We start from the raw sequence: 22,919 nt of genomic DNA, 5'->3' as shown, positions 1-22,919 counted from the left end.
CTGTAGGCCATTATGTAGATGCTTAAAATGCTTCTATATTAAAACTCTTCCCAAGCGAACAGGCGCACTTTGCAATTATAAARTTTTGCAATAATGTCCAGGAAGTTTGGGGTTTTTTTCATTAGAAATTGTATTGTTTTGAACAATGACTCTTGATACTTGTAATTGAGGGTTATAGTTTCCAAAGATTGTGGTCACTCTGTAGACCAGATGGCTACCTCTGAAAATTAGTCGCTGCAGACTAATTTGGTTAACAATTAACCGAAAACATTTAAAAAATGAAAGCTTGCAGCAGTGTATTTTTCTGTTAAGAGGCTAGTTTCCAGATTTTCCCCTTGATTACTTCAAGTGTAGGGATGCAACCCCAAATCTTTTTGAACATTGGTCATGTGCAAGTTTCAGCTCTTTCCATGTCTGTTTGCTGAGCCCTTATTTTAGAAACCTCTTCATTAMGATAAAATTTTCTTTGAAATTTAGAATTGAGATGACTCATGGGATTTCTTTTCACATGATTAGTTCTATAGCAAACAGGAGTTCTGCTTTAGCTGTATTACACTTGTGARGTAGTTGAACCTCACAGCAGCACACTAGAGAGATAAACAGATTTTGCTCTGTACAGAATAAGCCAGCTCTGTAACAGAGTCGTCACTCTGTAGGCTCRCACCAAAGACATTGCTGAACTGGTGTTTATGGATCAGTTTGTTAATCATGTTAATTCTTGTCTGCTGTTATCATTAAAAGCATACTTTTCTAATATAGTCTAGTAGAAAGGTTATAGTTTCTGCCCACTCAAATAACATGGAGGCACTGAGGAGATCTTAGATACTAGGTATAAACCTTTTATTGTAGCTACTGTTGCTGTTTTCAGGATATTCCCATCATAATTTCAGAAAGCCGTGTGTGGGTATTCCTGATCATCTTGCCTTGAAAATGTTAACTGTTTTGAAATAAATTACCTTTCAGAGTTAGGATATTGTCACAGTCTATATTTTGAGAATTGAGAGTAGGAAACTCCTTCAGGTCCTTCCAAGAGGTCTGTCACGTAGCTCAGAAAATAGTCTTGATGTTCTAACTATCAAACCACCTAACTGGTAACCAAATCACCTTTTGTTTTTAAAACTTAGCCTGTCAGTCRGGGGGAGAGTGGCTTGGCATTACAACCAGGTCTATTTTTATGCTGAATTTTGATCGATAAAAGTCAGTAATCACATTTTTTAAAAGATTGTTTTCTGTAGCTGTATTTATTATATACCAGCTATATTTATTTGTTAACTACAGTTGAGGATCATGTTACATCATTGAAAAGCACGCAAACACGTAAAACTTTCAACAGTTGTACCAGTTCTGCAGAATTTAACAGTGGTATGRAGTAGTTACTTTGTTTCAGAAGAGCTTAAGTTTTTGCTCTATTACCACTGAATATTAGGTGATTGGGAACAATAAAGCAGCCAGACTTGGCTTCTGTGAAGTTTWTAAGCACCGCTATAGTTACTGCTATAGTTACTGCCCCTGAGAACGGGAATTCTATAGTTACGAGCTTGGAAGTTAGCGTGCCCTCCACTTCCCCGTGGATTTTAGGAAGGTCTTTAAGCTATCTCATGGCTGGAAGCCTCGACAGTCTCTATACAGTTTTCACATGGCATGGGACCTTTAGATCCATGAGGATCAGTCAGAATGGATAAGAGAGCGCCATCCCCAAAATTTGTAAATTTTACCTGAGACTTAATTTCTTTGCAAACTATTCAGGCTTTGAAAACAGGGTTATGCCTATTTACATAAACAATAAATCTGAAATACGTTAGGCTGCATTTACTGCTRTCTTCTGTTTCTGGTAACTCAGAATAATATTTAAGGTGCCTTTTTAACATCATTTTTAGTAAAAGTATGTATTCAATAGGTGAGGTGAACTGGGCTGAGCTATTTCTAGTTCCCTGGACACCTGAGACATGCAAAGTTAAAAATGGCAGTCCACAGTTACTGTAACGAATGCCATCACAGCTAGAGAAAAGAAGTAGAATGAAGAATAACAGCAGGTTTGAGGTGTACGTTTATTTTTTGTATAAAAAAAAAATTATAATTACAGTATGAGCAAGATTTCTTCTCAGAAGTTAAAGGCTAATCACCAGCACTGGTAGATTTACAAACTGACTGTCTGCCATCTAAATGTGTAGTAACTGTGAGTTTGACTTACACTTTAAATCTTAAGGAAATGAAAATAATGCCAACTGGCCTTTTTGTTCCAGAGAATTAGAAAAACAGAAAAAAAAAGAAAGAAAGAAAAACATACATCCAATCGCGCTGATAGTTGCTTGCTTTCCAGGCAAAAAGCATTGTCTAATTTCTATTTATATATCCCTCACTGGGATAATGTTTTCAAGCTTCATCATATAAAAGGAGTAGAAATAGTTTCTCAGATAATAAGTACCAGTACCCAGTTTGTTGTGTAAAAATTTGAAAGATACTTTACCATTCATAAACTGGTGTCCCGCTAGAGTTTGAATTGATGGTGGAGCAGCAGTCCATTTGATGTTGCAACTTGAAAGACCAATGGCCATGTGGTCCAGCTGTTATGAGTTAGCATGTATGTGCAATRAGGTATAAAAAATATAGTTGCCTCATAAATACTTGCCTGATGACATTCCTGAAATAAAGGAAAAGCTGATTTTTTAGTCAAGACTTTGTTTCCTTTCTAGTGCTAATACTATCACTGATAGTCCAAATATGAATGACATTACATTCTTAGATGGGGGAAGGGGTGATTTTGTGTAATAAATGGCTTATTCCTAAATTTTTTGAATAGTTTTTTTTTTCTTTCTAAGTAAATGGCCAGAACAAATATCYTCAGCTGTCTTGAATGAATGAAACATTTACTGATCTTCAGTACTGCCAGCTGCAGGCACCAGCCGACACTGTGTAAGTGTGTGTCAGATATGGAGACTGTGAAAGAAATGACAAGAATACCATAAAATAAAGACAGTATAATGGAGTTTAGGTTTTTTGGCAAGCAAATGAAAGATTCAGGCTATGAATAAGAGGTTCCTAAAAGATAAAACAAATGGAACACTTAAATAGCCAGCCATCGCATCTATAAAACAAACTATTTTCAGCAACTGTTAGCTTGTATATAAAAAGCATATTTGTCAGGCAGTGCTGATCTTTTAGAAGTGTAATAAAGGAAGACTTCTCCATCAAAATATTACTGAAATTTAAATGGTCCATCAGATGACTTACAGATCATATCTGGCACATGAGAATAGTGCATCAATCCACTTATTTTTCTACAGACTCCTGCCATTTCACCATAGGATAGTCTCATCATTATATGATTCCACATATGACCTGAAGATGTCCAGATCATAAAATAGAAAAGGTTGTTTTCTCTGAAAATATTAGCATGTTCTAGAGATAAAGTGAACCATTTACTTTTAATTAGGGAATTCAATTTCAAACTATGAGGTACTGAAATCACCATTTGTAGCTACTTACTGAAATTCACTGGGAAAAAATGATTAACTTGTTTCTGTTGAATTTCTCATTAAACAGAAACAAAAAAGATACATTTCGTTTAGTTTGTGTTTAATGCAAGAACTTAACATATAATGCCAGCAAAAAAAAGAGCTTTAGCAATTACGTATAATCAATTGCAACAGGTAACAAGTACTTTTACCATTATGATTTCCATTTTTTTCTAGTTGTGTAACATTTTTAAATCTCTTCAAATACATAGAGGAAGGGAGATAACAAAGTAGGTGGTGAAAAACTTATCTGCAAATACTCAGCCCTTGCTTTCTCTTTTCCCACATTCAGAACCTCTTAATGAAGTCAGTAGGAAAGCTAGTTTAATACAGTGGAAATGGATCAGGTTAATCCTCTTGACATTTGCTACCTTTCCCTCCTTCATRACTACTTCTAGCTTTATCTACCCTCATTTCACTGAACAAATAATATGGATAGAAGTAATCTAAATCCACTGAAAGATCATTGTAAAGAAATTTTAAAATACCAGTTTATAAATGAACAAGAATGTGGAATATAACACGATACTAGAAAGTGCTGACGTTATGTCATTTGAAAACTTACTTAAAATATTAATGAAAAAAAGAAGGAAAAAAAACGAGTGATGATTCCTTCTGGTGTCAGAATTATTCCTAATTTTGTTAGCATAGGAGAAGCCTTGGCCACATTTTTGTTTCTAGACTCAAGAAACTTCCCTTTCACAAAGCAGTGAATTACAGTAAGTCTTTTGGGGGCACTGCATAATTTGTACAAGAAGACACCTCCACTAAGAAAAGATAAACTTACTTTTTTTTTGTTTTTTAATCTTCAAAGATGGTGAGAAAACAAAAGTAAACTGACAGGGAAAGGAAGGATGCCTGTCAGAAAGGTGAAGCTGAATTTGTACAAGAAGACAAAAAAAAAAAAAAGAAAGAAAAAAAAAGAAAGAAAAGCAATGCTTTTTCTGCAGTACACTGAAAGCCACTTCTGGCAGTATAACTAAAAGTGTATTGTATGTAATGGTATTCACTGTGATTTGCTACATCCAATAAYATCTGAGAGTAAGATGATTCTCATCTGTTTTTATTTTTGTAGAAAGACATTGGATTCTGTATTTTTTTTTCATTTTAATTGTTATTAACTTAATGTTTTATAGTGCTGTATTAGCCAGTATAGGCTAATACATAAATAAAGCTTACATTGAAAGTCCAAAGACTTATACTCTAGACTCAAATTCCTTCCCATGTCTATGTTTTGATCATGGCATACTTTGCATTAGGGTATTCTTTTGTATCTTGTAAAACATATCTTTCAGGTGGTCTCATATCATATTATTAGTTCTGTGGAGATTTGGGTTCTTTATAGCTTTCATACAAACATATTTGCAGGATTTAGCACTTAACAAATTGAGTAATTTTTTTTTTCTCAATTTCCTGAATATTTCTTCCTTCAGGTGAGATGTGTGTAGTGCAAGCAGCAGCTTTAGGTGTCTCTGAAAGTTCTGATCCTCTCTCATCATCCCCAGGAATGTTGTGAGCGTGTATTTTAATAGCAAACAAAGGCTGAATATGCATCACTTTTTCTTCTTTACTTCTTGAACATCCCTTTTTATATGGTGCTGGCTTAGTCCCAAAGAAAGCTTTTGCCTACATTCCCTAAAAGTATTCCATTGGCAGTCTTTTTTCTGTGATATAATGTTTGTTGGAGGGGAGATAAGGAGGAGTAGGATTTTTTTTAAAGATTGTTTATTGTGAAACAAAAACAAAGCAGTAAAATAGAACACATAAAAATAAAAATTGCCATATAGTTTAATGAATATTTTGTAAAAATCATTTTCTGGTCTCATTCTACAAATTCATGATAGGAGCACTGCTGGCTGCTTATACATGATTTATCATGTCAGATTATATTGCAGCAAGCAGACTATATACCCTTTGACCTTGAGAACTCCTACTATACGGCTATAAATTTTGGTTTCTTAAAGGGGGGAGTGCAAATGCCCTTTCATTTGGACAGCTACTGAGCTTAAATACCTAGCAAAATAAGATTTTGTTCTGTTTTTGCCACTTTGTGTTGACAGGTGATATTTTGTCATTCTGAAATTTTGTAGAAAAATATTTGGAATCTTTTGCMTCTCCGCCTTGGTGTGTATGTCCACAGCTATATGTTATTTTCAGCACAAATGCAGGGATAACTGATGCAAATATAAKCTTTTTCATGCCAATGCTTGCTGAGCTGTGAAAACGCATGAAGCTCTCAGCGCAGTTTCTTTCAGAAGCTTATTTTTGACTATTTAAGCTTTGATTTTGTTACAGATTAAGTATTACTACAGTGATGAAAAAGCTAGGAAAATACCTGGTGAAATAAGGAAGCCTGATTTTCTGCAGATGTATATCCTCTGTCCCCCTCACATTCACAAAGCAGATTCAGGGTACCAAAATCAGAATGAAAATACCAGCTGAATGAAATAACTGCTTGGAGTTGAACTGTAACTACTGCATTATTTAATGATTGGATGGTAACATCCTTCGCATGACAATTGACCTGGGTAACTTTCAAAGTTGTGACCCTAGGAAGTTTCCATTCTATACTGTTTTTTCTTGCAATGATTGCTAAGAAATTTAGGTTTTGTATTTTATTAATAGTATCTTTATCCATCCAAACTTCTGTATTCAGGGTACTGATTCAAGAGAATTATCCAAAAGAGCAATAAAAACAAATCTATAGTTCAGAATTACACATCTGATAAAGATTACTGGGAAATATACTTGAAAATGAAAAGCAAAACCTAAACCACTCATAAAAATCAGACTGAATTTATGAAAAATTAATAATACAAAGTAAGATTTCACATGTAAAATGTACATGTAAAATACTATGGTAAATATTGAATACAGACTCTCCTTTTTATTCCTTCATTCTATTTCATTTAATTTAAATTTATTTTCTCTATGCTGTTACATCCTGAAAGAAGGAGTAGAAAATACCTTTTTCCTTGCTCCCATATGGCCAGACAAACTAGTATGCCAAGACCAGCAGATGTGATTTTCAAATCTAAAAAAATCAAATCTGGTTTCTTCTTAGAGAAGTGTTCTGCCTGGTATGCAAGAGGACATTCTTGCTAGCACCAGCAGCATCTTCACAAATTTATACAGTAAATCCTAATCAGCATTTTGAGGGAACGGGAATGAAACAAGAAGATCTGAGCCTGTTGCTCCTGAGCTGGAAGCACCTACCTGTAGCCCTGCAAAGCAACAACAAATGGCAGCAGTGCAGATGTACCCYGTCTTCAGCATTTCTCATGTGTCATCTTCATGTCCCAGCATGCTCCTGGACGGGCAGCAACCCTCGCAGCTTAAAATATAACTTACAACGAGATTTTCTGAGCTTGGGTCTTCATAAATTTCTCCATTACAAATAGGYATGTCAGTTTGTTGGGTTTCCTCACCAACCAGCACTACTCAGTAATTATAATAAAGAGCTTTTTCACTGGACGGATAGCTTCTGTTAGACTCCAAGCAGTCTATGTTAATAAAGACACACACAACCTAAATTTAATCCACCAACTTCACTATAGGCCATTTATATTTTTGCATAAAATATTAGGATAAAGTTAYGTGAAGTAGTATAATCAGGTATTTGTCTGTTCTTCCGGAGGTCTATACTTCCTCACTTAACAGAGAACCTGATTTACTGTAGTTTGCAATAAAACAATGAGACTTATCTGTCAGTTCTGTAAGTGGCAAGTGAAACTACYTTTACAAATATAATGGAGTTAGGGAACTCTCCTGTTTTTTAATCTATTTTCAATAATTCATTRGCATATACTTTAATCTTAATGGCTAGTCCCCACAGGATTCATAAGCTGTGCCAAAACAGATTCCTCATAGACAAAATTATTTTTCTACAAATAACTTTCTTATTTTTCCTAATTCAGGAGCACCAGAAGGCAGCACATCTTTGGTGATTTGATCTCAATGAGTGATTTCAGCACTCATTTTACCCTTATTCTCGTGTATCGGATTTTCTTTTTTAGACCGCTAAATATTGGGTGTGACTTACAGGAGGATATGATTCATTTTGATGGAACAGCTTCTAGGTATCTGTATTGGTGCTTATTAATTACTTTAGCAGAAGTGTTTTGTTCCTTCAGTTCCTCTTGAGGATTAAATACCACATAACATATGTTAGATTTTGGCAATCCTATGTTTACAGAAGTTTAAAAAATATTTTGAGCAGTTGTGCATGAAATTATTTAATATCCCTCCTGAGAGGAAATGCTAACAATGTTAAACCCAAATACAACTGCTTTCTATGAATACACTTTTCATATCTCATGAGAAACTGCTGAATGGAATATGAAATTTCCACACATCTTTGAGCTCTGGAAAAGTGAGCCAACAATGATACCTGAAAACAAATATTAAAAGAGGAAGATGTAACAGTGAAAACAGTTGAAAATAGCACATATTGGCCAGGTTATGGCCCCCTATTAGGGAGAAAGAAAACTTGTTTCAATAGTAAGTCTAAGTTAAATATTTAAGAAACAGACTGTAGTACAGGAATACAAATATCTTGAGAATGTAATGTTATTTTCTTGAAYACTATTCTCTAAGAACTGTTTTCTTTAGTTTGATATTTTTATAGAGATGGTGACTATAAGAGAAACCAATTTCTAAGTTAAACTGAAATGGCATCTAAAGAACAAGGAATTGCTTTTACATATGTCTTCTCTATCATAACTATTCTATACAAACAGTAGGAATGGCTCTTGAGCCACCAAACTGGCAGCATTAGTGCACTTACCTGGCAGCAGAGGATGTAGCAGTTGTCCAGACTGGTGGCAAACTGAGTGAGATGCAGGTGACATAGTTTAATCATTCTGCAGCAGCTTTATTAGCTTAACACATCTGAAAACTTGTATAATGCTGGTCGTCATTGCTATCTTAATCACTTCCACATGACAGACAGCTGCTGCCCTTCCTTTTCCTTCCACAATTGGCACGTTACTGTCTTCCTGTCACGTGAGGGTTACGGGGCTGGGGAAAGGGGAACTGTTTCCTTGCTGTATCAAACTGTGGAATTGTAACCTTATTTCTCAGGTTCTCACTTTCCCCTACTATTATTTCAACTTCTGATTTTTCAGAGAAGAAACCCCATCCTGGAACTGTACAAAGTATCTGACACACGCAGATTCAGAGAACTGTATTTCTGTCTCCCCTCGACTCCTGTCTCTGTTCCTGGATACTTAGCTGTTCCCACCACCCCCAGGACTGATGATTCCCGTTCCTATCATTCCTGAATAATTTGTAAAGTCAAAATATACAAGTGAGTAATTTACATCTTATCCGCTAGCAGCAATTTGCACATACTTAATTGTTTTGGCTTCCTGTCATGATTTTTGCTGCAGGACCATAGATGAGTTTGCTGTATTCCCCTGCTCCCCGTTTTCTTCCCCTCAAAAAAACAAGTACCAGCTCRAGCCTGTCTTCTTCTGTGGTCATCTTTTTCACAAAATCATTTCACTTAGGTAGGCAATAATCATTTCAGGGAGCTATTTTCCATTTTTTGTATAACTGAAGAAAGACATTCCTTGTTACACGAGCTATGTTCACATACTGAATTCAGCCCAGTAGTGAACCTCTAGAGGAAGTGACTGTCTAAGTATGGGCCTGCTACCTGTGACTTTTATTACTTTTTTCTTAATCTGCCTCACTCATCCCTGTACACAGAGGTGGTTCAAAGCACAGAGTGAAATATCCACCCCTTTTTCCCACAGTCCTATCTMGGACTGCTTTGGGGGGACTGAAATGGGAGGGTGGACAGGGAGCTCCATCATGAAAGGAGAAGGAGTTCAGGGGTTCTTCATGGGAGAGATGGCCCTATATGGTGAGAGACTGGTGACGAAGGAGTAGGAAAATGGAACTGTAACATGTGCAAGAAAAGTGAAATTGCTCCTTTTCTAAAGCTGCTTCTTGCCTTTCTCCAGAAATTCTATTTTCTCATTCATTTCCTCTTTTGTGTTCTCTGAAGGGTAAAGCTGACTACAGACTCCTAAGTCTCCGTCCTCCTTTATTCCCTTGGATGCTTTTCTATCACTGCCTCCGAAGTGAATGTTGTCTGTATAGCTTAAAATTTCAGTGGTTCTCTAGACACTTATCTTAAGCAATTCAGAACTGTGTCTTTACTGAGCCAAGCAACACACTTCAGGGAAAGCTAATCAAGTGCATAATGCTGTACCTGTGCCTCTGAACATCAAATCCACTGGCACAAGCACACACTCTTCCACTATAGGATCTCTAGAAAGTGTTTAATGCAGTCACTGAGCTGCTTGTGGGAACCGCCATTGACAACCATAAGACATTGCTGTCCTGTTCTAAGCTGCTGATGTCACATATGTGATCCTAAACAAAAAAAGGGATCACTGAGAAAGYGATGTATTCTTTTGAAAGGACTTCAGGCCTTTCTAAATTAGATATTGCCCTATGGAGTGGCTTGACTTAGTAGATTTGACACAAGGCAAGACTGTACCAGTCTGCCAGGAAAAGTTCCTCCTTTCCCAAATTCTTGTAGTAATCTGACTCACCTTGCATTTCTTCATAGATTTTATGCTGCAGGARTAACAGTGTCAGATGTTAGAAGATCTGTAAATACGAAAGCTTAAATTGAAACCTTTCTTAGGTTAACTCCTGACTAGCACTTGGCCCTTAATAGCAATGCTGTCACTTGTTCTTCTGTCACATTGTAACAGGATTCATGTCTACTCTCAGGTGAAGCTATGTAAATCCTCAAAAACCTAGCTGAATTGTCAAAGTGTGTATTCTTTAAAATAAATCAAAATTTAAAAGCCAGAGCTGCAGAAAGCCAGCAATACCTGAATGGACTTTTCTGTGGCTTCTCACACTGAACCCTTACAGCCAGAAGATGTACTGTAGATTTGCTATATGATATTTTGCAAAATTACTTGATAACTTTGTTTTTCACCATTAAATGAAATCAAAAGGAATTGCAATGGTTTATTAACTGGAATTGTGAAAGTGAAATCTTTGCAAAATTACCTACAGAATTTAAAATACACATTTTTAAACCCATTCTTTTCATCTGTTTCTTCTTCTTAAAAATCTGATACTTCTTTATGTGGTTACAGCACTTCAGCTGTGCTGTCCCTCAAAAAGAGTCTGGAAAAAAAAGAAAATAGCAAAACCAAAACATTATGCAATTTTCCATTGTGAGCATGGTTTCAGTCATGCAAGAAGTTCATTGCTCAGACTGTACTGTAAGACGTGYAGGAGAATGAGTGATAAAATAAATGCTCTGTTAACTTCAATTTTTTCTCCTATTACTGTGTTGATCAGCTGTATTTCAAACAAGAAATGCATTTAGAAATTACYGTGCAAATTAGAAGATATTTCTATTTGTGAATGAAAGATAGTGTGCTAGAACAAAAGCCAGTGGCGTAGAGCATGGTGCTTAATCCCTGGCTCAGAAGACCCATCGTCGTAGGGGGCACCGTGGCAGAGGTTGTTCCCCTTCCTTTGGAAAAGAGCTGAGCACTCTGAGGGCTGTGTGAGCTTCTCTGAGCCTCTCTGTGCCCGCTGAGCGGGGCCACCTGTTAGTGCAGGCACCTAGCCGGCTGCAGCTCTGAGCTTGCTTTGCGGGAGTTTTCCCGGGGAGACCTGCTGTCAGAAATCAGCATGTCGTACTGCTGTGTCCCTTACATCTTCTGTCAGGGCAGCTCATAAGACTTGTATTGGGTTGCTGTGAAGATAAAGAACATCTTCCCCCTAAACTTTCGGTGAGGCTGTATGAATTTCTTTGAGTAAATATTGTCCTTTTTCTGATACAAAATGTACATGAGCAGTTTCTTTGTGTTGTCTCGATTTGTTGGAATGATATAGCTGAGACTGTTGCTTTTCCTGTATGTGAGCTTGGATGAGGTTATTTTCCAATTTAGGGCTTTTTGGCTTTCGTTCCTTGGCCTTCAGGAGGAAAATAATTTGTAGACAAACTTGTGCACCTGGTGGTAAAACAATAGCTACTAATACATTTATAAAGAGGATGAAACTGGAACCCTCATATACTAGGTTTCCAGGAAAGCAGTCAGCCATGACTTACTCTAAGCCAACAAAATAACTGTTTTGTTCTGTTGTTTTTACTTAAAATGATTGTTGAAAGCTTTACYGTTCGTTTGCACTAAAAATTAAATTAAAGCAGAATGCGTAGATAGTATTATGCTTTTTTAAATGCTGGTAAAGGCAATAAATAGAGACAGTTGTAAATAAGTAAAATCATTTTCTCCTAAGTGAGTGTAAATTTTATTTTGGGCAAAATAATGAAAGTGGAACACAACTCTTCATTTACTCTGCTAGAAAGATCAAAGTCTTCTAAGTTATGTATCAAGTAGACTAATACTGTGGAAGTAACTGAGATGTGATGTAAGCATAATTCTGTGATAGGTATCATTTATGCCATAATTCTATGCTAGGTACCATTATTTAACTATCATATATCACAGTCTAGCCACTGTAGTTTCAGGCTTTCCTCTTTTATGCATTGAAATGAAGTTCAAGGTGAATGTCATCAGCCTGGATCATTTATTTTAGGTATTCTGGATATACCCTCTATATTTGTACCAAAACTTGAATATGAAATTGTATCATCTCATTTGCTTTCTGCATATAGCTTTCTATCATATCTATCAAATTCTATCTGAAGTTTTACTCAAAAATTTAATGATGTTTAAACTCTGATATTTTTTAGAACGTTTGCTTATTTTTTCTTTTTTCCCTAACTGAGCTATAAAATAATTATTCTCAAAACGTAATGAGAAAAGACTGGAACAGAAATTCACTAAAAGGTATAAAAACACTATGAGAGACATATGATGAGTGGGTGGGTTTTCTTCATAGTCCATCTGTAAAACATTTAAAAAATGACATCCTACAAATATTTCTTAGAGGGAAGGATTGGATCTGAAATGTTTAGAGAAGGTAGTTAATGGAATTGTGACAATYTACATCAACTGGGATATGCTTCTAAGAACTATGTATTGAAATCTCAAAAGATCAGTGTTTAAGAAAGTATTAGCACCTTTGGCTAAATAGATAAAGGGGGATGGGAAGGTACAGATAGAATTAATTCCTTTATTCACTGAAATATTTAAATTTATTTTTAATTGAAGTCTGCAGGACTACTACCATGTTCTTGGAAAGGAAAATATGCGTAGGTATTAAGAATGTACTGAAGTTATAAATGAAAATGCATTCTTATATATGCATAGGCTTCAAAAGCATGTGACTGTAATTCTGTAACATACCTTTTTTTATTTTATTTTGTCACCAATTGATGTTACAGAATTACAAACTGAGATTGTAATAATCTGTATTCCAAAGATCCATTGTGAAGACATTTTCTGTATATTTTCTCCTTTATAGTTGAAACAAAATAAAGTGAAATGAGATTATACTAAATATATGTGGAGAAAATTAAATATGCTATTTATAGAGAGGTTATTTACAAACTCTGAGAGAGACCTGAGGAGCCCATTATAGAGGCATAACGTGTAAATTTGAGGGCTTTTTTCCTGAGCCCATTGTGTTCCAACAGCAAGTAAAAAGGTATTTGTGAGTTTTTAAGATATATTTGGGGGGAGGGGTAGTTCTAAAACTAAAAATTTCTTCCCAAATTGTAATCCATTTTACTATAAATTACTACTAGCCTTCTTTGATTCTATGTAAATGAAATAAATATAGCTACTCTTACTTCACCTGCCAGAACATGAATGTCTTGAGTAGAGGGGTGATACTGCTGTTAGGATCTGCTGCTGAAATTACTTCTTTACAGGAGCTGATGCTATTCTTTCTACAGTCCAGGAAGAGGGCCCTAGTGGCATACTAGAAGACAGTTCAAGCTTCAGCCACTTATTGGAAGCAACCCTGTAAGGTCTCTGCCCTGTGAAATGTGACTACATGTTCCAGGTATTAGAARAAGGAGGACTAGTGGATTTTTGACAAGAGATCAAGAAGTCACAGTGAAGAAGACCAAAAATAGGGAGGACTGAATTTGGGAGGAGTAAAGCACAAGAGACCCTAGGACAGAAATGTGAAGAAAAGAGGAGAAGGGAATACACATTCTAGGACTTCTTGCAGATGGGAACAAGAAATAGGAGAAAGCTAGAATAAAAACTTGAAAGAGAACAGCTAGTAGGAGAAGGGCAAAAGTCAGGGTAGAAATGCATTTCAGTGTAATTGAGGCAGGAACAGGAGGGCCAGTGGGGGAAAACAGACTTCAACTGGGATGAGGAAATTGATCCAGCAAGTGTGAGTGAGGATTAATTTTGTTTGGCTGTGGGTAAACCAAATCAATACATGAAGACTTGATTGTGGATTGAATTGATGCTGATGGTGCATGCACTAAGTAGTGTTGAGTTACAGAGGGAGATATTTGAATATGTATGTCAGCATGAGGAGAATTGACTTTGACTGTGGAGGACAAAGTGACTGAGAATTGATTTTTACTGTGGAAGGAAATTGATCCAGAGGGAGAGGGAAAATCAGTTTGATTTGTGTGTAAGGGAAGCTCCGAGATGGTAAAGAAGTGATGACAGAAAAAATGGACTTGGAATTTGGTCATGACATGATTTCAAAGGTGGTATTTGTAGCAGTTGACAAGTGTCCTGCATAAGATAAGGTTATATGAGCTATTTTATGATATAGCAGTAGTAAATTTCCAATCAGAAGACTGGTAATTCATATATGAACCAACAATGCTGGTTTTTGGAAAGCACTATTTATCGGGCGAAAAAAAAAGATTCCTATGTGTATTGCTGTAATCTCAATTCATAGATATACCTTCTGGCTTCTTGGCTAGGATTAGGGTATTCAGGTATATAGTCTTGCTGTCAAAACAAGTACACTTGATCTCTACTATTCATTTCAGATTTTCTAAGTAATGTTTGGAGAGTTTGTCTGTTTTTATTATTTCAGTTACAGAACACTTTAGATATTYAACAATTATTTTATTGGTCTGTTTCGTGACTAGTAAGACTGTATCTGTAAAAGCAYTTTCATAGGAAATAACTGTTGTACACAAGTGTGGTTGGGAGGGCCAAGACACTCATAAAAGTCTGACAARTTTTTTCTTTTTTTAAGGTAACGAAAATCTAATTGTAGTATTTTCTCACTGTTATTTGACTTTCATAAATATGTTTTAAGAAATCATGTTTTCAAACCTGAGTTTATGGGGTGACTTAACTTTGTTTCTATTGTCTCTTTTAGCATGTGATTTCAGTGTTTGTAATTCTGRTACCATGGTAAAATCTTAAATCTTAAAACCACACTATTTTAGTAACGTTAAATACAAAGTCCTGTGATAGAATAAGACAATGCAGCAGTACTGGCTGTGGGCTGACTAGCTTAGGAACAGCTCCTAAGGAGCAGAAAAGGACCTGAGGTCATGGTATTTTTTTACCTTTTGTTACTTTTATTAGTAATGACTCAAAGCACTACCTGGGAATTTGCTATGTGTAAAACATCATGTGGCTTTCCATCTCAGACAGTTACGCATGGGAGTTAATCGCAGAAGGAAATTTTGGCGATAAAAAGCTACTGTCTGTTATATATTGTCTGCTAGCAGACTTGTGCCTCTGGGTGCATAATTCCAAGTTCCATAAACAGAAATTCATATAATGTCTTTCTAAACTCTGAAACACTGCACTGCCTTTGAATATAGAGCTAATTGTACCAGACTCTCAAAGTTGGTCTTTCCAGCTACCAGTGCACTGGCCTTATCTACTTGGGAAATAATCTCTTGTTTTGCTGCAGTGACTGTCTGCACAGTTTTTGTGTCTAACTAGAATTTTCTCCTAGAGTGGGTAAAGACWGAACTTTTACAAATCCAGACTTAGATAGTAGGAGCAAATAAGAGATAAAAATTACAACAGATTTTTAGTACTTCAATGGTACAATGTGGATTTCGATTCAACTTTCCTCTCAATACGTAACTTCCTTAGACCTTCACTCAGTTGGTCTTCCCTGCCACACTACAAAATATAACAAGGAAATAAAGGAAAATAAGTAATCTGCATGCTAAAAGTAACAAAAAATTTTTTTTGTTTAAATACTGTGTAAGTTCTCAGATAGGACAGTGTGGGTTACCTACAGCTTGCTAAACATTGAATTCATGTTCATTAATTGTTATTAACTTTCAGTGAATTGGTATCAKATGCTTCTTTAACAGAATGATATCATTAGTCTGTTTCTCTTTTTCTTGACTGAATATCAGTAACTCCTTGAATACTATTGAAGACATCGATTTTAATAACTATTATCAGTGGATTTCATGCTGAGCTTTTTTCTTCTTCCTGTAAATCATTTTTTGTGATTCCTAATTAATCTATTGCAAAATTTTAATATACTTTTGTTATTTCTTGCCACCTTATAGGTATTTATTGAGCTAAATATTTAGTAAGGGCATTTTTTGAAAAGTTAGCTAAATAGTAGAGTTCACTTCAGTTTATGTGTGGAAAAATATACATATGTATTTAGCTTTGGACATATGAATAGCTCCATCAAACTTTTCATGTCTTTAACAACTAAGCATATGCAGAARCATGAGCAGAATGAGAATCCTTTCATTACCACTGAGTAGAAATGCGGAAAGATTACGTACATAGAGCACGTGGAAAGTTAGAACTCTACAACAGTTTATGAAATAAAAATAATAAAGATTCTCTTTGGAAGAAAAGTTACATATCTCAAATATTTTGCAAAAAAACAAACTCCAGTGCAATGCCGATATGGCATTTCAAAGTAGAAATCTGGCTAGATCCCCAAGTATTAAGAAAGCAGATAAAATCGTTTTAAAAATTTAGTGAGGAGTCATCTGGCCAAATTACACTCCTTTGGTGCAAATGGTTCATAAATACTGTCTTTGTCAGAAATTTTTACTGTCTCATTTTTCAGTTTCACTAGTTCATCTAATGTTATCTTTGTCTGTCAGCATTATCCTAGTTTGTCCTCAAAGAATTTGTTTGCCATAAAACGCTTTCTAAAGTATAATGGCAAAAATTGTAGGGAATTTTTACATAGTTTCGTACATACATAATGATTCAAACTTAGGTAGCTCACAGTTTTGGACAGAAGTTAATTATTTGCAGGTGAACTAGTTTGTACACTTATCTTTTAATGGTTGAGTTCAACAGATAATTAAGATGCAAGCTAGTACGTGCCAGTTCCAAATTCAGGTAACCTGAGCAGCATCTCAGAATAGGCTGGCTTTAACTAAAAAGAAAAAAAAAATGAAACGTATTTTATTCATGAGAAAGGATGTCATTCTTTTCATATGGATTTTCTTTCATTGAGAAATATATAGAATGTAACAGGAAATATATAGGATATAATAAATCACAATAAAATATTCAACATGAGGATTTTCCTAGATTTTAGAGGTGTATGTGTTACATGGTATTTTATAAATGTTAGGCACTTAATTGTCTGTGTGAGAAATAACTATTATTTATTGCCATCTTACATTTAAACTAAATTAGGAGCTGTAGCCAAAAATATCACTCCAGGGCTTATATAGTTTTGTCTAAATCCATGCTGATATATTTTAACTTATGCACATACCCATTTTAAAAGGGGTTTATCTCTTGTTTGACAGTTCTTAATAACACAATAGACCACTCCTGTATCCCCTTTCCATCCATTAGTCAATATATCCACAGCAACCAGCAATAACCCAGCAGCAAAAAGCATACTTAAGAACTTTAAAATCTCCCACCTGAATTGCTGTAGCCAGGAAAAACAAATGGGCCTAAATATATGCGGCTACATTTTTAAAACTGCTGAGCACCTGCAGCTTCATCGAAAGATGTTGGAAGTCAGCACTTAACAATTTAGCCCACCAAATTAAAAATATGTGAATTGATAAAGTAATCCGCGGCAGGGCTAGAACGGGCCCGGAGTTCATCCCTCCACGTCCCTTGGTCTGCGGTGCTCCTCGTGCTGCTGTAGCTAGTGGTCGCCCGGCCGCGGGTCACGCCGGGCGCTCAGCGGGGCGGCTGGCTTTGGCGCGTGCGGCTGGCCGGCGCTGCCGGCTCCGTGCTGGCTCCAGGGCCTGGGTGGGCATCGACGCAGCTGCAAACTGCTCTGGATCCTCCCCAGAGCTGACAGCAGTCAGCAGCGGTGGCGCTCCCAGACAGCCGAGGCTGCTGGGGAGCGGAGTGTGTGCTAGATCCCTTGCAAGTTTTCTTCTCCCACGASCGAGTCACATTCTAAAGCCTTTCCTCCCAAGAAGTGTAAACTGAACTTGAAGAAAAAGCAGAGTTAATGTCTTTCAGGATGGGTGAACCGGTATCCACAGCCTTTTCACAGGTCTGTAGAGGATAGCCACTGAGCTTGTTTYTGTATCTCAGAGGGCATTAGCCCCTATTAAAAAATTACTTGTTAGTTGARTAGCAAAGCTAACAGAGCCTTGTTCTGCATCCGTGCTGTTGCTGTCTTCCTTGCTGTATCCCCCACAGCACTCAYGTTTCTCTCTTTCCTCAACCCGCACTGGTCCACAGTACCCTATTCTCATGCATTTCTGTCAAACAGCTGAGCTGGACTCTACACCTGGGCTTGTTTCTGAGCTCTTATGGGCTGGTTGTTACTGGGTGAAAAGTAGCAGGCCAAATGTAGCAGATAGCTGGTGCCCTCACACCCAGACTTTCCTGCGGTGGAGGAATTTGGCTTTTTTTTCATCATCTGCCTATTTCATGACAATTGTAGGGGTATAATTTGCTCTGAAGTGGCTTAACCTAACCAGGGGACTCAACCTTATCAGTGCCTGAAGGAAGGGAAACGACAGATTCATGATCACCACCAGTCTAAAGCCCAAGGAAGTGCATTAGTAGTTTTGTTACTAGCATGGGAAAGGTGGGAAGGAAGCAGGTTTAGCTCAGTTGGTTAGAGCACAGTGCTGCTAATGCCAAGGTTGTGGGTTCAATCCCTGTATGGGCTGCGCTGAGGGTTGTACTGATCTCCCAAGGTCCCTTCCAACCTCACCATTCTATGAGTCTATGAAGGACCTTAGGATAGAAGGAAGATGTGCAGATGATGTGGCTTTTATCAGAGCAGCCTCAGACTGTAGAGGTCAGTACTGGGCATGTTTTTGGATACAAAATTTTTAGTGCCCTGTATTTCATARGAGTTAAATCTTTACCTCTTTAAAAGATGTACTCTATTCAATTAAGTCCTAATATTAGAAAGCAATCCCTGCAAAAATGCAGAGTTGGAGCTTCAAAATTACCATTCATGCTGAAAGATTTTGCAGAACTCTGCCTTTTTAATGTGGTTTGATATTCTATAAGAAGTTTGTTTCAAAGTTATAGAACTGAGATTTTCCTGGAAATAAGTCTGTAACAAAATTCTCTAGTAACTGTACAAAGTTATGCAGAAAAAATAAATGTATTAAATGAGCAGAATATATGCTGAGTTGGGTGGGTTACTATTTTGTACAGTTTTAAATTGAGCAGTTTGAGCATCTGGACAGTCTTCCTACAGCTGTATGGCTCATTAATAATACTTTTTAAAAGGTTTGATTTGTTATTTTAGATGCTGGATCTAGAAACATGGTTGTCTACCTCCCTCTCTCCCTCTCTATTTCTCTCTCTGTAAACATATCCCTAGTTTCCCAGCAGGTTCAAACACAGATGGCTGCCTTATTGCGACAGAAGCAAAAATGCTACATTAATGTTTAAAGAGATTAAAAATCCTCTTGGCAGCAGTGGCATATGTTACCAGTTAATTGTAGCACTGGAAGCTTCCCTGCTGTTTTAAAACATGGACTCATTTTACTTGCTTTCTGCAGAGCAGTATGAAATGTCAGATTTGTTGGTGTAAGTTTTGAATCCGGTCTGACAAAAATGAGTCATAAAGACAATGTTGTTGTCCTATCTAACATAGTTTTTGAATCCAAATAATGTTGTACTACTCTGCCAGCTCTGGCAGGAAGCTGACTCCCTTCTCTAACCTGACAATCATGTGCATGCTTTATGATTTTAACAGAGGGTGTCCGCATCTGAAAGACAATTTTTAGCTTTTCACCTGCATTATTTCAGATTATTGTCATGTTGACCAAAACAGGCTCCTTGTTTAAATTAGTTTTAAGATGCAACAGCTACAACAGCTTCTGACTGCAAACAGCATAGTCAAACCCACCCTGCGACAGCCTGCTAGCAATGAACGTTTTTGTTGTGGTGAGGACATTTTTTAGCTGCCGTGGTCAGGTGATTAGCACACTGCTGAGTAACATCATTCTTTCCAGATCCCTATTCACAGATTAACAATTCTCAGTAGTGTGTTGCTGACAGTGTGCAGCTACTATATGCTGTGTTTTGAGCGAGGAAAAAATAGAAAAAGTTTTTAAGCAATTTTTGTTTCTTAAAATTCTGTGGTTGCCATTTTTTGAGTTTCTCTAGTTCTCCTTAAATCAGGTAGCATCTGTCACATCACACATTAGACTAAAACAAAGGATTCAGTCCTCTTTAAACATCAAACACTAGTAACAGCATTTTTGCTTCAGAAAGACTGATACGAAAACTTCGTGTTGATACACTGAATGGTAGTGCATCACCCCTGTGAGCATTTTGACTATTAGAGCTACAAAGGTTATCTCAAGCTTAAGTATTCTGGAAAGTAACTGTAGTATAAATATATTCTCATGCTAGAAAGGTAACAAAACTCAGCATCACATATTGCCTGTGATCTTTTTTTTTTTTTTTTAACTATTTGTTCTTTTGCCATATGTGCACATTAGGTTTTACAGACAAGTAGATGTGATCTCTGCCCCTAAGGGGGTTACAGTCTAGATTAAATATCACACAGAGAAGAGACATTCTTGTTGAGAATCTCAGCAGGGAAGGCCAAGGGTACAGTAGGCATGAAATATCCTTGCTTATCTAAAAGTAGGCTTTCAGATCAAGGCTGAAAAACATCAATTGAAAAGAGTGCACAACTGCTCCTGATTTCTTTAGAGGACTCCAGACTGCATAGTTCTTGTCTGGTACCTTTCTCTAGCATCATCACCTGTGTTTTGAAAGTCTGTTCTAGCTTTGATGATTTGCTTTATTATCAGTAAGGCATGCACTGCCTGACTGGGTAGTCTGGGGATTTCCGGAATACAACTTYAGTTATTTTTGCATTGCTGTTACTTGTTATAAGAAGGGTAGAAAGAATAACCACAATATTAAAATTAAATATTGTTATAATTTGGAACAAATTTCATTTTTGAACAGTATACTGCAAAATATCTTAGTTTATTACATTTTGCAGGAACATTAATCTAGTCTAAATAATTGTTGAGAAAGTAGTTTTACAAGACAGTAATTTGCACTGACTTATTTTTAACAAAAAGGATTCTAACCAGCTCTAGTAATGCAACATAGACATACTAGAAACTACTAGTTTGGTGGAAGGTTTCAAGGCTGAAGAATATTATTGATGGTGGGGACATAAAAATGCCATTCATTAAAGCAAGAAACAACAGCAGTTTGTTTTTCCTTTCAACTTCTGCTTAGAAACCTTCAGTTATAGTCTAGTAAAACACTGACGATAAAAGATAGCAGGATCATTGTACAATAAAACATAGAATCGTGTTTCATTGTTTATCTGTTTTGGAAGCAGTAACTTATGCATCAGATTGCCATGATTTATGACTGCAAATTATCTACTAGCTGAGTATTAGGAGTTCACTTGTTCTCTGTTGCAGTTGTAGAGGAGTGCAGATCAAAAACTATGTAAACTAGCATCCTGATACAGCTAAATTAAGTTAAAAAGCACAGAGAAAAATGCTAGCGGTGAGGCAGGTGCCATTTTAGGTTACGTGTTTCTCTCTTACTGTCCCCTCTTCCTTTCAGGCAACGTCCAGTTGCCACCTTACATGTGGATTCTAATCAGTCTCGTTACTTCTAACCTTCTGCTGCTTTTCCTGTCCTAGTTTGATTAGCTCAGAATATACAGAGTGGCGTAAGAAGCCTAATTAGAAGAGCGGGTAGCTTGCTAACACAGCAGAGACTTGAACTCCCCACAGGCTAGACTTTGTGGATTCATGTCCTGTGCATCTGTTGCACTGTTACAGGACACACACAAGTCAATGAGAAAATGCAGGTGCTAGAGGAAGTTGTCTTTCCTGAGTCTACAAGGTTCTTTACAATTTAAAGTTACTTAAGTTGCATTTGTATGCTAATTAATGTCAACCTTTCAGAATAGGTTACCAGAAATGAGCCTGATTTTGAGGAAATTTTGCCTAATTCCAAAGAGTGGGCTGCTCTGGGGGAATGATTAACCTTTGAGGTAATGCTTGTCACTCGGTATATGCCTTGCTAGCTGGAACGCTCAATTCAGTGGTAACGTTCTTCTTCGGAGTGTGACATTCAGTGTCACATTCTTCTTTGACTGAAGTAGAATAATATTCAATCTAGATTGCAAAGCAGAGAGCACGTCTTTTGAGTTATTTACCATAGAATGGACACATAAGAAACAGCGGTATTGATGACAACTACTCAGACAACAATATGTACAGGCAGCAATAATCAAAATAAAATCTTCATATATAAACACTACTATACTATAAAACTTTACTCATGGTTATTTTAAACTGATAGCATTTCAGTACAGAAATTGTATCCCATTGATCAAGTAGCTGCAGCCAGAAGTATTTTTGTAAAATTCATTTGGATAACAAGTTATAATTTGGATACAAGTTATAATTTTCTAGCCCAATTTATGAACTATTTATTTCAACATTATTTCAAGACACTACTTTCCTTAAGCATTTTGTGAAATATTAACTTTAGAAAACTGAATTGTGCCATGTACTCCAGAGTTTTCAAAAAATAGGGTGATACTTTGTAAARCTGTAGTTCAAAGCAGAAGTACAAACTTCTTTTTTTCCAGCAATTCAAAGCCTGAAACATATGATCAAAATATTATTTCAAGATGGATAAAGCTCTCTCATACAATTTGCTCCCACAGGTTATCTTTTTATGATGAAACTTTTGAGTTTTGTCTGTTTCAGCTTCATAATAGTGTTATAACCAAATCTTGTTGCACTGAGATTATATTTTGGTCCTGTGCTTTATGTGTCTTTTGTCTATCTGATTGCTATTTTCTTCAGAAATCAGCACAACTCCATTACTAATTTTTAAAACATTAAAAACTGAGAAGAGCAGTAAAATGAGTAAAATGCCTCATAATAAATGCACTTATTTAAATCATCACAAAATCACTGTTTAAGTAAATCATACTGTTTTCTTGGATTTTACAAATACACTTGGCACACTGTATATTAAAAGCATTAGTACATACCGTTATGTTTTGTAGATATCACAGAATCATAGAATCATAGAATCAGTAAGGTTGGAAGGGACCTCTGGAGATCAT

The sequence above is a fragment of the Rhea americana genome, unplaced genomic scaffold (assembly GCF_003343005.1).
Source record: "Rhea americana isolate MKP2758 unplaced genomic scaffold, rheAme1 scaffold_6, whole genome shotgun sequence".
NCBI classification, from domain to species: domain Eukaryota; kingdom Metazoa; phylum Chordata; class Aves; order Rheiformes; family Rheidae; genus Rhea; species Rhea americana.
Note: the sequence above shows the minus strand (reverse complement) of the source record.